The sequence below is a fragment of the Bombina bombina genome, chromosome 1, assembly GCF_027579735.1.
Source record: "Bombina bombina isolate aBomBom1 chromosome 1, aBomBom1.pri, whole genome shotgun sequence".
NCBI lineage: Eukaryota > Metazoa > Chordata > Amphibia > Anura > Bombinatoridae > Bombina > Bombina bombina.
The window spans coordinates 1501909798-1501925137 of NC_069499.1; positions in this window are offsets into that span (position 1 = coordinate 1501909798).

The window sequence follows — 15340 nt, forward strand, 5'->3', positions numbered from 1 at the left end:
CAGAAGGCTGGCATCTGTTGTTACTATTGTCCAATCTGGCCTGCGGAAGGTCATACCTTTGGACAGATGGACCCGAGATAGCCACCAGAGAAGAGAATCCCTGGTCTCTTGATCCAGATTAAGTAGAGGGGACAAATATGTGTAATCCCCATTCCACTGACTGAGCATGCAGAGTTGCAGCGGTCTGAGATGTAGGCGGGCAAAGGGCACTATGTCCATTGCCGCTACCATTAAGCCGATTACTTCCATACACTGAGCCACTGAAGGGCGAGAAGTAGAATAACGAACACGGCAGGAATTTAGAAGTTTTGATAACCTGGCCTCTGTCAGGTAAATCTTCATTTCTACAGAATCTATCAGAGTTCCCAGGAAGGAAACTCTTGTGAGAGGGGATAGAGAACTCTTTTCTTCGTTCACTTTCCACCCATGAGACCTCAGGAATGCCAGAACAATGTCCGTATTGGACTTGGCAATTTGAAAATTCGACGCCTGTATCAGAATGTCGTCTAGGTAAGGGGCTACTGCTATACCCCGCGGCCTTAGAACCGCCAGAAGTGACCCCAGAACCTTCGTAAAGATTCTTGGTGCCGTAGCTAACCCAAAGGGAAGAGCTACAAACTGGTAATGCCTGTCTAGGAAGGCGAACCTGAGAAACCGATGATGATCTCTGTGTATCGGAATGTGAAGATAAGCATCCTTTAAATCCACGATAGTCATATATTGACCCTCCTGGATCATAGGTAGCATGGTTCGAATAGTCTCCATTTTGAAGGATGGGACCCTGAGAAATTTGTTTAGGATCTTGAGATCTAAGATTGGTCTGAAGGTTCCCTCTTTCTTGGGAACCACAAACAGATTTGAATAGAAGCCTTGCCCCTGTTCCTCCCCTGGAACTGGGTGGATCACTCCCATAACTAGGAGGTCTTGAACACAATGTAAGAATGCCTCTCTCTTTATCTGGTTTGCAGATAATTGTGAGAGGTGAAATCTTCCTTTTGGGGAAGAAGCTTTGAAGTCCAGAAGATACCCCTGGGACACAATTTCCAATGCCCAGGGATCCTGGACATCTCTTGCCTAAGCCTGGGCCCAAGGCAAAATCTAGACAGCCATGTGGAAAAAACTGGGCCTCAGAATAAAGTTTTATCACCAATATGTAATAAACGTTTATACACTTCAAGCAAACGTTATATCTATTCAGTAATGTGAGTAAATAATAAAAATATTACCCTTTACAGGAAGCATGATACCAGTCGTTATTAAATCATTGTAATCAGGCTTACCTTAAATAAATCCGGTATTGTTAGCATTTTCTAGCATATTCATTTCTCTAGAAAAATTTAAAACCGCACATACCTCAGAGCAGGAGACCCTGCACGCCATTCCCCCAGCTGAAGTTACCCATCTCTTCAGTTATGTGTGAGAACAGCAATGGATCTTAGTTACAACCTGCTAAGATCATCAAAGACCACAGGCAGACTTTTCTTCAACTTTCTGCCTGAGGCTAAAATAGTACAACTCCGGTACCATTTGAAAATAACAAACTTTTGATTGAAGATAAACTACATTAATTCACCACATCTCTCTAGCTACTTCCTTTTTTGTCGAGAGCTGCAAGAGAATGACTGGGAGGTGGCAGTTAGGGGAGGAGCTATATAGACAGCTCTGCTGTGGGTGATCCTCTTGCAGCTTCCTGTTGGGAAGGAGAATATCCCACAAGTAATGGATGATCCGTGGACTGGATACACCTTACAAGAGAAAACAATGCAAAAGAACCTCTCACACCATGGAACACTCCTTCACGGGCATGGCAGAGACTGGCCACAGATATTTTTCATTTTGAGGACAACCACTACCTGATAGTAGTAGATTACTACAGCAAATTCTTTGAGCTAGTACAGCTGAGAAATCTAAAAGCATCAGCTATCATATGGGCTTTCAAAACAATACTCTCGAGACATGGAGTGTGTGAAGAACTTGTGTCTGATAATGGCCCGCAATTCTCAAGTGCTGAATTCCAGTGCTTTCTGCGTGAATGGGGAGTCAGGCACAAACCAATAAGTCTGTATCACTCACAGGCCAATGGTTTAGCTGAGAAGTATGTTGGCATAGCCAAATCCATTATCCGAAAAGCACAATCATCAGGGCAGGATGTGTACCTAGGCCTGTTAAACTATCGTGCAACACCCATGGAGGATTTATGTTCACCTGCACAGCTGCTCATGGGTAGAGCACTGAGGACCACAATGCCTATTGCACCACAGAAATGGCAGCTTCAGACTATCCCACAGGATCAGGTAACAGGTCAGAGGAACATAAACATGAAAAAGCAAAAGCTGTATTTTGACAAATCTACCAAGTTACTTGGTCTACTCAGGGCTGGGCAAGCTGTGAGACACAGAGTCACTGGGGATACATGGGAACCTGTTCGAATTGTCAGTGCAATGACAATAAAGAGCAAAGCAATGAATGCACAAAATTCCCTAACATGGATGTAAAATCTACTGAGGACTTTGAGGACAACATAAGTGTATCAGCTTGCGATAATGCTGGGAATGACTCTCAACTTGACACTGATTGTACTGCTAGTGAGCCAGCAGTTACTTTCTCTCGTTATGGTCGAGCTATTAAACCAAAAATATGGGAAGACTTTGTCTCATATTAAGTGTTTCATATTTGAAGGGGAAGATGTAATGATGTGTATGCTTTATGTTATAGTTTAAGTTCAGTAGTTATGCTTAGTTCACTCTGTGCACTACAAACAGTTAACATTTTAGTCATGTGATTGGAGGGGGTGCAGTTGTTGTTAAGATGGATGCTGCTGAATAAAGTCTGTATTCTTGTTCTCTCTCCTTGCTGTTTGCTAATACATTATAAAGATCATCACATATAGTATAGGATTTTTAGAAGGATATATGCAAGGAAAGGGAAGGGTAGTGAGGGAGGTATCAGAGGAGGGGGATTGCAGTTTGCATCGATAATGAGGTAAATTTAGATGACGAAGTAGCAGGGACCAAGCTTCTTCCCCAGCCACTCATTTGAAGGCGAAAGTGGTAAGGAAAGCGCAGAAGGGCAGGTATGTAGACGTGTTTGAGATGACTAGGGATGCATTGGCAATTAAGTCCAGGGGAGATGAAGTTAAGGGGAGGAAGGCAAGGCAAACATTCCCAGAGTGGGTGAAAGGAATATTAATTTATGCGGAATGCTTTATAACGGCTAACCCTGATAAAGTAAAGGGAGTAGTGCGCTACATTCACTTGATAGCTGAGTGCTATACGACATATGGAGGTTTCGCCTGGAAAAGATTACGATAGGGAATTTAGGAGGGGGAACTTACAATTGGGAGAGAAGGGAAGAAAGGATTTCGGGGTGAAAATACTAGATATGTGGACAAGGTTAATGAAGGTATCTGATGTTCAAAGCGGTAAACCAATGGGTCAGGCAAAATCAGTTAGGACAGAGGTAAAAGAGTGTTGGATGATAAAAGATGTGATAGGGGGAATGCATGTAAATACAAGCATGCATGTAGATACTGCGGGGGCGCTCATCCAGTAGTAGATTGTAGAAGGGGTAATGCTGGAAGCAGCAGTAAATTTTCCTTTTGAGGGCATGGTAGCAGCGGTAACGGATTGTAGAAAAGAGCAGCAGCACCACACTTTATGAACTTTTAACTGCTTTTAATGATGAAACATACAGAAAAACAACGACGTTTCGGTCATCAACTGACCTTAATCATGTTGTATACAAAAGTAACTAAACACACTACTTAAATAGCTATATGGGGAGGGGTCACAGATACCTGTGTGGGTGTGGACCCATATAGTTAACACTTTCATACATCAAACAAAGTAAGGTTCTCAAGCTCCCTCTAGTGGATAAAGGTACTTCATTTTAAGCTTCTATAGTGACCTATAAGACAAGATGTAAATACATATATATTATACAAATATCAATTTAAAATATTCTGACTTTTCAAAAAGCAAATATTACAAAAGCAAAATATGTACATAGATATCACACTTATAACAATATATCCAGATATGTAGTATATTCACAGTGTTACTTGCCAATCTATTTCCTTATTCATTCCTAGAGGGGCAAGTGTTTGTAATGTATAGATCCAGAATGTCTCTCTGCTTTTAAGAATAGATTGTCTGTCCCCACCTCTCCTAGGCCTCTTAATCTGCTCTATAACCTGGAATCTCAGTTGGGAGATAGTGTGGCCTGCCTGTAAGAAATGGTTAGAGACTGGAGCGTCCCTATTCCCACATCTTATATTGGATTTGTGTTCAACAATCCTATCCCTTATCCGACGTGTAGATTCACCTATATAAATCTTTGAGCATGGACATTTGATTAAATAAATCACATACTCTGAGTTACATGTAAAGTAACCAGGGATTTTGTATTTCTTACCGGTTAGGGGATGTAGGAAACAGTCACCTCTAATTACATTATTGCAATTACAACACCCTAAGCATGGGAAACAGCCGAATTTAGGTTTAGATATATATGTTTGTGTCTGTTTCTTCCCAGAGCCTAAATCTGCTCTTACTAGTTTATCCCTTAGGTTTTTGCACCTTCTATACGCTGGCATAGGTGGTAATTCGAATTCTTTAATTTGAGGGTTAAGATCTTTAATAACAGACCAGTGTTTTCTAATAATGCTGTTAATATTTTTGCTAAGTGGGTTGAATTGTGAGACAAAGACCATACGTTTATTATCTTTTTCCTGCCTCACTGTATTGCCTCTCAGGATAGAATGTCTAGGAATTTCACTGACTTCTTCTATCTGTTTCTGGATAAGTTGTTTGGGAAAACCTCTCTCAATAAACAATTTACCCATTTCAAGTAATCTGGTATGTGCTGTACTGTCATCTGAGACAATTTTTTTGACCCTCAAAAGTTGGCTTCTAGGAAGGCTATTAATCAAATGAGGGGGGTGGGCACTTTCATACCTCAGAAGACTATTTCTGTCACTCTCTTTCCTATATAGGTCAATTTTTAATGTCCTCCCATCTTTGATTACCTTAGTATCTAAGAAAGCCACTGACTCTTCACTGAAGGTCAACTTAAACTTGATGTGTCTAGTGGACACATTCAAATCAGCCACAAACTCTTGTAGGGAGTCAATGTCGCCCCCCCCATATGCCAAACACATCATCAATATATCTGAACCAACATAGTCCATATTGTTGAAACAACTGATTAGTGTATACAAATCTCTCCTCATATACATTCATAAAGATGTTGGCATATGTGGGGGCGACATTTGACCCCATAGCAGTACCCTGACATTGTAGGTAAAATTGATCCTGAAAAAGGAAAAAATTGCAGTAGAGGATGAGTTGTAATAATCCTAAGATAAATTCACACTGAATCTTAGAAAATCTATCATTACTCTGAATAGCCTGTCCAATAGCCCCTAAGCCACTTGTATGTGTAATGGATGTATATAGACTATTCACATCAAGGGTAAAAAGGATACATTTCTCACTTGACACACTCAATTCCTCTAATTTCACAAGGAAGTCACCTGTGTCCTTAATATAGGACATAGATTCCATAGCTAATGGTCTAAGTAGCTTGTCAAGGTATTTGGATACATTTGTCATGATCGAGTTAGTACTGGCAACGATTGGACGGCCAGGGGGGGCCTCTCTGTTCTTGTGTATTTTGGGTAATGTATAAAATACAGGTGTAACAAATTCTTCAATCAACAGAAATTTTTGTTCTTTTTCAGTTATCACCCCATTACCCATTGCTTTATTAATATATTTAGCCAACTCACGTTGTATCTCAAATGTTGGGTCTCTGTCTAATAATTTATACACAGTTTTGTCTTGTAATTGGCCCCTAATCTCTTGAATATAGTATTGCTTATCAAGAATGACGGTGGCTCCGCCCTTATCTGCTGGCTTGCAAATAATCTCACTATTGTTTTTTAAACTTAATAGTGCATTGTTTTCAGATCTAGAGAAATTACTCTGTAAGGTTTTCTTGTCTCTATCTGTGACTAGTTGTTTATGTTTAAGTACATCAATATCCCTCAGAACAAGCTGTATAAAAGTTTCTATGCTGTTGTTATGCACCTGAGGATTAAAATTACTTTTACATCTTAAACCCAAATTTTTGAGAGACAAAGATTTATTACCATACTCCAAGTCCGCATTAGTATTATGTCCTTGAACACCCTGTAATTGTCCAAAATATACCTTTAATTTAATGTTGCGGAATAAAGTATGTAATTCTCTTTGTAGCTGAAAAAAGTCACATCTCGGTATTGGACAAAATGACAGTCCTTTGTTGACTACCTGTTTCTCTGTGTCTGTTAGAGTATGTTTGGAAATATTCACCATCAATTCCGCTTGTTCTTGTTCCGTGCCGTCCTCTGTGGCCTGGCTTCTTTTGTTTTGGTATCCATTGTTTTTCCGGCGGTGCTTCCGACCGCCCCTGTGTCTCCTTCGGAGTCCCCCGACGTGTCGCTCGTGGATGACGTAGAAGATGCGCCCGTGTCGCGCATCCGACGTTGCCGTCTCCAATTGGTCGACCCTTGTCGCCTCCTATCGTCGTAATTGGGATCTGTTGCCCATCGATACACCATACCACTGCGGTAGTCGTCTTCGTCCCTCTGGAACTTTTGGCGTTTTCGTGCCTCAATGACCTTCTTCATTTCTGCAATATTACTATTCACAGATTGCAGTAATTTATCCACATCCTCGGCCGTCATCATCGCTCTCAATGCTGACTCCTGGCGTGACAGTTCCTCTTTCTGCATATCCAGGTCCCGCTGCAAATAATCCACTGTGAGTACCAAGAGGTCAAAAGAACACTTGTTTAGAATGTAGGTGAATTTTTCACAGTATTCCTTGTTGTCACGCAAGAGTGTTGGTCTCACACTCATGCGGAGGCCCCTCGGTATACGTCTTACTCTGTGGTACTCCGCTAGAGTCGTGGCATGTAGCCCATAAGCCAGATTTTTCTTTGATAGTTTCTCAAATTCTTTAGATGATACCTCTGTTGGAGGAGTTTGGAGAAAGTTCCGTGAACCTCGTACTAAGGTGGTAATCCGTGCCGCCTCAAGGTCACTATAGGTAAAAGTCTGTGGTTCAGTTCCATCATTCTTGTTCTCCATGTTTAAATAAAGAGTAGGGAGTGCACGAAGCCCAGTGCAAACAGTCAGAATAGAAAGATAGAGATGGGCCCAGCACTCACCAACCAATTTCGGGTGCACGCTACAGGGGTTTCTGCACTAACCCCCAAAGTAGACAAATTGTAGAAAAGAGCAGCAGCACCACACTTTATGAACTTTTAACTGCTTTTAATGATGAAACATACAGAAAAACAACGACGTTTCGGTCATCAACTGACCTTAATCATGTTGTATACAAAAGTAACTAAACACACTACTTAAATAGCTATATGGGGAGGGGTCACAGATACCTGTGTGGGTGTGGACCCATATAGTTAACACTTTCATACATCAAACAAAGTAAGGTTCTCAAGCTCCCTCTAGTGGATAAAGGTACTTCATTTTAAGCTTCTATAGTGACCTATAAGACAAGATGTAAATACATATATATTATACAAATATCAATTTAAAATATTCTGACTTTTCAAAAAGCAAATATTACAAAAGCAAAATATGTACATAGATATCACACTTATAACAATATATCCAGATATGTAGTATATTCACAGTGTTACTTGCCAATCTATTTCCTTATTCATTCCTAGAGGGGCAAGTGTTTGTAATGTATAGATCCAGAATGTCTCTCTGCTTTTAAGAATAGATTGTCTGTCCCCACCTCTCCTAGGCCTCTTAATCTGCTCTATAACCTGGAATCTCAGTTGGGAGATAGTGTGGCCTGCCTGTAAGAAATGGTTAGAGACTGGAGCGTCCCTATTCCCACATCTTATATTGGATTTGTGTTCAACAATCCTATCCCTTATCCGACGTGTAGATTCACCTATATAAATCTTTGAGCATGGACATTTGATTAAATAAATCACATACTCTGAGTTACATGTAAAGTAACCAGGGATTTTGTATTTCTTACCGGTTAGGGGATGTAGGAAACAGTCACCTCTAATTACATTATTGCAATTACAACACCCTAAGCATGGGAAACAGCCGAATTTAGGTTTAGATATATATGTTTGTGTCTGTTTCTTCCCAGAGCCTAAATCTGCTCTTACTAGTTTATCCCTTAGGTTTTTGCACCTTCTATACGCTGGCATAGGTGGTAATTCGAATTCTTTAATTTGAGGGTTAAGATCTTTAATAACAGACCAGTGTTTTCTAATAATGCTGTTAATATTTTTGCTAAGTGGGTTGAATTGTGAGACAAAGACCATACGTTTATTATCTTTTTCCTGCCTCACTGTATTGCCTCTCAGGATAGAATGTCTAGGAATTTCACTGACTTCTTCTATCTGTTTCTGGATAAGTTGTTTGGGAAAACCTCTCTCAATAAACAATTTACCCATTTCAAGTAATCTGGTATGTGCTGTACTGTCATCTGAGACAATTTTTTTGACCCTCAAAAGTTGGCTTCTAGGAAGGCTATTAATCAAATGAGGGGGGTGGGCACTTTCATACCTCAGAAGACTATTTCTGTCACTCTCTTTCCTATATAGGTCAATTTTTAATGTCCTCCCATCTTTGATTACCTCCCATCTTTGATTACCTTAGTATCTAAGAAAGCCACTGACTCTTCACTGAAGGTCAACTTAAACTTGATGTGTCTAGTGGACACATTCAAATCAGCCACAAACTCTTGTAGGGAGTCAATGTCGCCCCCCCATATGCCAAACACATCATCAATATATCTGAACCAACATAGTCCATAGTGGGGACAGACAATCTATTCTTAAAAGCAGAGAGACATTCTGGATCTATACATTACAAACACTTGCCCCTCTAGGAATGAATAAGGAAATAGATTGGCAAGTAACACTGTGAATATACTACATATCTGGATATATTGTTATAAGTGTGATATCTATGTACATATTTTGCTTTTGTAATATTTGCTTTTTGAAAAGTCAGAATATTTTAAATTGATATTTGTATAATATATATGTATTTACATCTTGTCTTATAGGTCACTATAGAAGCTTAAAATGAAGTACCTTTATCCACTAGAGGGAGCTTGAGAACCTTACTTTGTTTGATGTATGAAAGTGTTAACTATATGGGTCCACACCCACACAGGTATCTGTGACCCCTCCCCATATAGCTATTTAAGTAGTGTGTTTAGTTACTTTTGTATACAACATGATTAAGGTCAGTTGATGACCGAAACGTCGTTGTTTTTCTGTATGTTTCATCATTAAAAGCAGTTAAAAGTTCATAAAGTGTGGTGCTGCTGCTCTTTTCTACAATTTGTCTACTTTGGGGGTTAGTGCAGAAACCCCTGTAGCGTGCACCCGAAATTGGTTGGTGAGTGCTGGGCCCATCTCTATCTTTCTAAGCAGCGGTAACGGGGCAGGAGTGGGAAATGGCCAAAACACAGCTGAAAATCGATAGAATTATAGGGGAATTAGCAGCATATCCGCTGAGAGAGGACTTTTTTTATTGACAAATGGTTTGCGTCAAGGTTTCATTGTTCTGGTTAAAACAGAGGTTAAGGGGCGATGCAGGCTAGAAACCTGAAATCAGCAGCAGAATTTCCTGAGTTGTTGGCTGAGAAGTTTATAGAAAGGTAAAACTGGACAGAATGGCGGGGCCATATAAGGAGAAGCCTTGTGTGGATTTGATTGTATCTCCCCTGGGAGTGGTACCTAAAAAAGGAAAATACAGGATGATACAGCACCTGTCTTATCCCAGGGGAAATTCAGTCAATGATGCAATTCATAAGTTGGATTCCTCAGTGCAATATCAATCCTTTGATATTGCAGTGAATATAGTGAAACAGTTAGGGAGAGGAGCCTTGATGGCAAAGATCGATGTGGAATCTGCTTTTAGATTGTTACCTTTGAACCCGAGTAGCTTTAATTTGATGGGTTGTAAGTTTGATGGTTTTTATTTTATAGATAAGTGTTTACCCATGGGGTATTCTGTTTCTTGTTTAGTTTTTGAAAAATGTAGTTCCTTTCTGCATTGATTGTTTATGAAAAGGACTGGGTGTGAGAATATGGCTCACTACATGAATGATTTTCTGGTAGTCGGGAGGGCCGACACTGTAGAATGTAGAATTTGGAAGGAGGAGTTTGAATTAATGTTAAAAGAATTGGGGCTGCCAGATGCAAAGGAGAAGTCAGAAGGGCCAGAAACAAGGCTTGTTTTTCTGGGAATTATGATAGATTCGGCAAAGGGGCAGTGCGAGCTGCCAGCCGATAAGATTAATAAGGCAAGGCAGATGAGTAAAAGGATGCTAAAGAGAATAAAGTGACACTCAGGGGGATGCAGAGGCTGCTGGGAGTTTTAAATTTTGTGTGCAGGGTAATACCGGTGGGCAGGATATTCAAAAGAAGGTTGGAGATGGGAACAAAAGGGGCTAAGCAGCTGCAGAATATGGTTCGAATAAATAAAGAAATGAAGGAAGATCTCTGAGTGTGGGATTCATTTTTGAATGATTTTAATGTAGTCAGGATATGGGAGGAGGTTACCTCAGTGGAGGAGTTAAGAGTTGTACACGGATGCAGCAGGCAGTATTGGTTTCAGTGCCTATTTGCAGGGTAGATGGAGCTTGGGTGAATAGCCAAAGGATAGAGAAAGGTTGGGTAAGGAATTTGACACTGCTAGAATTATTTCCCATTATAGTGGCAATGGAGCTATGGGGCCATATATTGGAGAACAAAAGAATAATATGCTGGTTTGATAATAAAGCAGTAGTTGACATAATGAATAATTTATCATCATCCTCTGGCCCAGTAATTAAATATTTGAGATATCTAGTCTTGAGGTGTCTTAAAGTGAAGGTCAATTTTCATGTGAAAGTGCCCAGTTTTTTTTAAAAAAAACTATTAAAAACAAGGGCACTTTCATTCATGAAAATTGACATTTCAGCAGTTTTTATTTAAATATACTTACCTTTTCTTCTTGAAGCCACTCCAGTGCTTCACCAGCCCGTCGCAAGCCTCTTCATACGTCAGCAATGACAATTCCGGCATCCTCCAATCATGGCTTTCCCCCCAGGGGTAATCATTGCCTGAGGCAATGCCGTGATTGGAGGAAGCCAGTTTTGTCATTGCTGGGGAAGTAAACCAGGAATAAGCAGGCGGGGCATCATTTCAGAACGGTGATCCAACGTTTCAGAAGAACAAGGTAAGTATTTTTAAAATACGGTGCTATGTCAATTTTCATGAAGGAAAGTGCCCCTGGTTTTAATAGTTTTTTTAAAAACCGGGCACTTTCACATGAAAATTGACCTCCACTTTAAGCATAATATCTGTTTCAGAGCTCAACATATACCAGGGTATAGAAACGTGGTGGCTGATGCATTGTCACGTTTTAAGTGGGATGTATTTAGGAAGGTTGCTCCAGGAGCAAGAAAGGAAGGTGATGCCTGTCCTGTTTATCTTTGGCAGATTGGCAGCGAATAGATGGAATCAGGGAAATGGTTGAGAAGTCTGTGGCGCCAAAAACATGGGTGGTATACAAGAAGTATTGGGAACAGTGGAGCGAATTTAGTAGGACTGTAGGGCATAGTGAGGAAACCAGGTTTTTGGAATGGCTATGGGTATTAAAGCAGGGCAGTATGAGGAGGGGATAGTTAGGTACAGTACTGGCAGGGGTGGTGTACTTCGCGCAGCTACACGGAAAAAAGGATTTAACAAGGAGATTTGTGGTGAGGAAAGTAGTAAGAGGTTGGGACGCAGGAGAAAAGAAGGGCAAAGATAGAAGGGAGCCTATAACGGAAAATAGACTCGTGGAGATGATAGCGGTGCTTAAAGAGGTATGTTTTGATAGGGACGAGGCACTGATATTTAAAGTGGCATTTTCATTGGCTTTCCACGGAGCATTAAGGATAGGAGAATTGTTGGCTAAGAATAAAAAATACACAGATAGAGGCTTAAGGCAAGAGGATGTGAGATGGGGTGAGAGGGCAGTATTGGTTTTGATCAGGAAGTCAAAGACGGACTTGGCTGGTAAAGGGGTATGGGTGTCAATGAGAGCAGTGGAAGGATTAACCTGTCCAGTAACGGCCGTGAAAGAATATATGTTAGCGGAAAGGGCAGGAGGCCTGCATTTCGTGAGGCATAAGGACGGGTCTAGTGTCACAATTTTCCGATTCCGGAAGGTGTTAGAGCGGGTGGTAAGGAAACCAGGCTGGATAAATGCGTATTTCGCTCCTCATTCATTTAGAATTGGTGCAGCAACCAGCGCGGCAAGCAGTGGGTGCTCAGCTGAGCAGATTAAAAAAATAGGGAGATGGAAATCTGCGGCATACAAGTCCTACATCAGGTTGGATGGGGCAATAATAGCATCTGTAATAATGAACCAAAATAAATGACAATGCTTTTCTCCATTTTATTGCAGAAGGAGCTTTGAGGATATGGGTAGTAGGGCACTCATATGTATACTGGGCGCACGTTAGGGCTGCATCATTGGCTAAGGGAGCGCATTTAGGTTTTAAGCACACTGAGGCCAGTATTAGGTGGATAGGTAAGCGGGGAATGAAGTGGGGCGAGTTGGTAGGCACCATACAGCAGGCAAGGCAGAGATGAGGACGCCCTGATGTGTTGATTATACACGGTAATGATATTGTGTCATATCCGCTGAGGGAATTGGAGGAGAATATAAAGGAAGTAATGAGTTGGTTGGCGTTAGCATGGCAGGGCGTAAAAATAGTATGGTCAAACATGATCTTGAGATTGTTCTGGAGGAATACGGATACGCAAATGGCGGGCTATAGATCTAGAAGAAAGATTAATCAGGTAGCGGCCAAGGCAGTGAGGGGCATAGGGGGTTTAGTGCTGGAACATCCTTTAATAACAGCAAAAAGGGAGGAGATATTCAGGCAAGGCGGAGTGCACCTAAACGATGCGGGTAATGACCAGTTCCAGGAGGACATCAGGAGGATACTGGAGGATATGATAAAGGTAAGGAAAGGTCACGGGAATGGCAAAGTGTTTTATTGGTGGAAAGAGTATTCATTTTTGGCAGTGAAATTGGGATCTGACACGTAGGTGGGGCATATGGGAGATCCTGTAGCATACCCCGGCCTAAGTCGTGATTCGGTGGTCTAGCTAATGGTTGGTCTATGCTGCAGGTTCTCTCCTCCCCCTCTTGATCTACCACAGGGGGGAGTTTGTGGTCCTCCCCCCCCTGACACATGGGATCCAAGTTCATGTACAAATGCTGGTGCATTTTGTGTTGTTGAATTTGATTGGGGGTATGTTATCACCCAATAAGAAATGTAATTAAATTATTAAACGTGAGATTTCCATATTTAGCCAAACTCCGGTGTCAGTGTCTTTATTTCAGGTGTCGCCATAATGGCAAGGTTGGTGGAATGGTGGGTTGGTCAAGTTACAGGCTTAAAGGTTAATGGTATATGAAAGATAAATGGAGCCTCTAAGACCTTAAGAGCTAAAGAGTTTGTGCAAGAGCTTCTTGTGTTTGTGGATGTGATCTTGTAGACGGCTGGCTAAGCCTTACGGATCCATAACAGATCCTGAAATATAAAAGTAATTTATAAGAACTCTTTAACACATAAAATGCGTGTCATTATGATAGCATATTATTTATTATTATTTTTATACTACAATACATTTATAGCTGCTTGAATAAAAAGTTGTGTTTACTAACACAGCTAACCTGCCCTGTTATTGGTATATATATTTATATGCATTGTCCTTCCCAGGAACAATTAGCAGGTACACAACCCGGCTAAAATTGTAGCCAATATTAAGCTAAAATTAGGTAATATTAAAAATGCACAAATTATAATTAAATACATTTTATTATATAAGACAATATTACATTGCCCCCACACAGCTACCTTATAATGCCAACTGACTACTTCATAATACCAACCAGCTGGCAACATTTTCTGTGGAGAAGACTGATATGCATATAACTAGGTTACAATGTGTACCTATACTTCATATAACATATCTGTATCCATGTAACACAAGTCTATAGTCTAAGGAATCTAAGGAAAGATCTAACTGGCACAGGAGAAAGGACAGACGGGAAGTAATGAACTAGGTAACATCAATATGCAAAGGAAGTAATATACTCCACACGGATGTCTCACATAAAAACATCTCACATGATCATATGTAAGCATTTGAGAGAAAGATATGGAAGGTGGGTAGGCACACACATTCACACATGCACACTCACTACACAAACACTCACATATGCACAATCACTACACACACACTCACACTTCCAAACTCACTACACGCATACTCACACATGCACGCACACTCACTACACACACACTCACACTTCCAAACTCACTACATGCATACTCACACATGCACACTACACATGCACACTCACACATGCACACACACTCACTAGACACACACTCACACCTCCAAACTCACTACACGCATACTCACACATGCACACTACACATGCACACTCACACACACTCACTACACACACACTCACACTTCCAAACTCACTACACACGCACACACACACTCACACATACACACACACAACACAGCACACTCACTACACATACACACTCACTACAAAAACACACACTACCCATACAGTGGGACAAAAAAGTATTTAGTCAGCCACCAATTGTGCAAGTTCTCCCTCATAAGAAGATGAGAGAGGCCTGTAATTTTCATCATAGGTATACCTCAACTATGAGAGACAAAATGTGGAAACAAATCCAGACAATCACATTGTCTGATTTGGAAAGAATTTATTTGCATATTATGGTGGAAAATAAGTATTTGGTTACCTACAAACAAGCAAGATTTCTGGCTCTCACAGACCTGTATCTTCTTCTTTAAGAGGCTTTTCTGTCCTCCACTCATTACCTGTATTAATGGCACCTGTTTGAACTTGTAATCAGTATAGAAAACACATGTCCACAACCTCAAACAGCCACACTCCAAACTCCACTATGGTGAAGACCAAAGAGCTGTCAAAGGAGACCAGAAACAACATTGTAGACCTGCACCAGGCTGGGAAGACTGAATCTGCAATAGGCAAACAGCTTGGTATGAAGAAATAAACTGTGGGAGCAATAATTAGAAAATGGAAGACATACAAGACCACTGATAATCTCCCTCAATCTGGGGCTCCACGCAAGATCTCACCCCGTGGGGTCAAAATGATCACAAGAACAGTGAGCAAACATCCCAGAACCACACGGGGGGACCTAGTGAATGACCTGCAGAGAGCTGGGACCAACGTAAC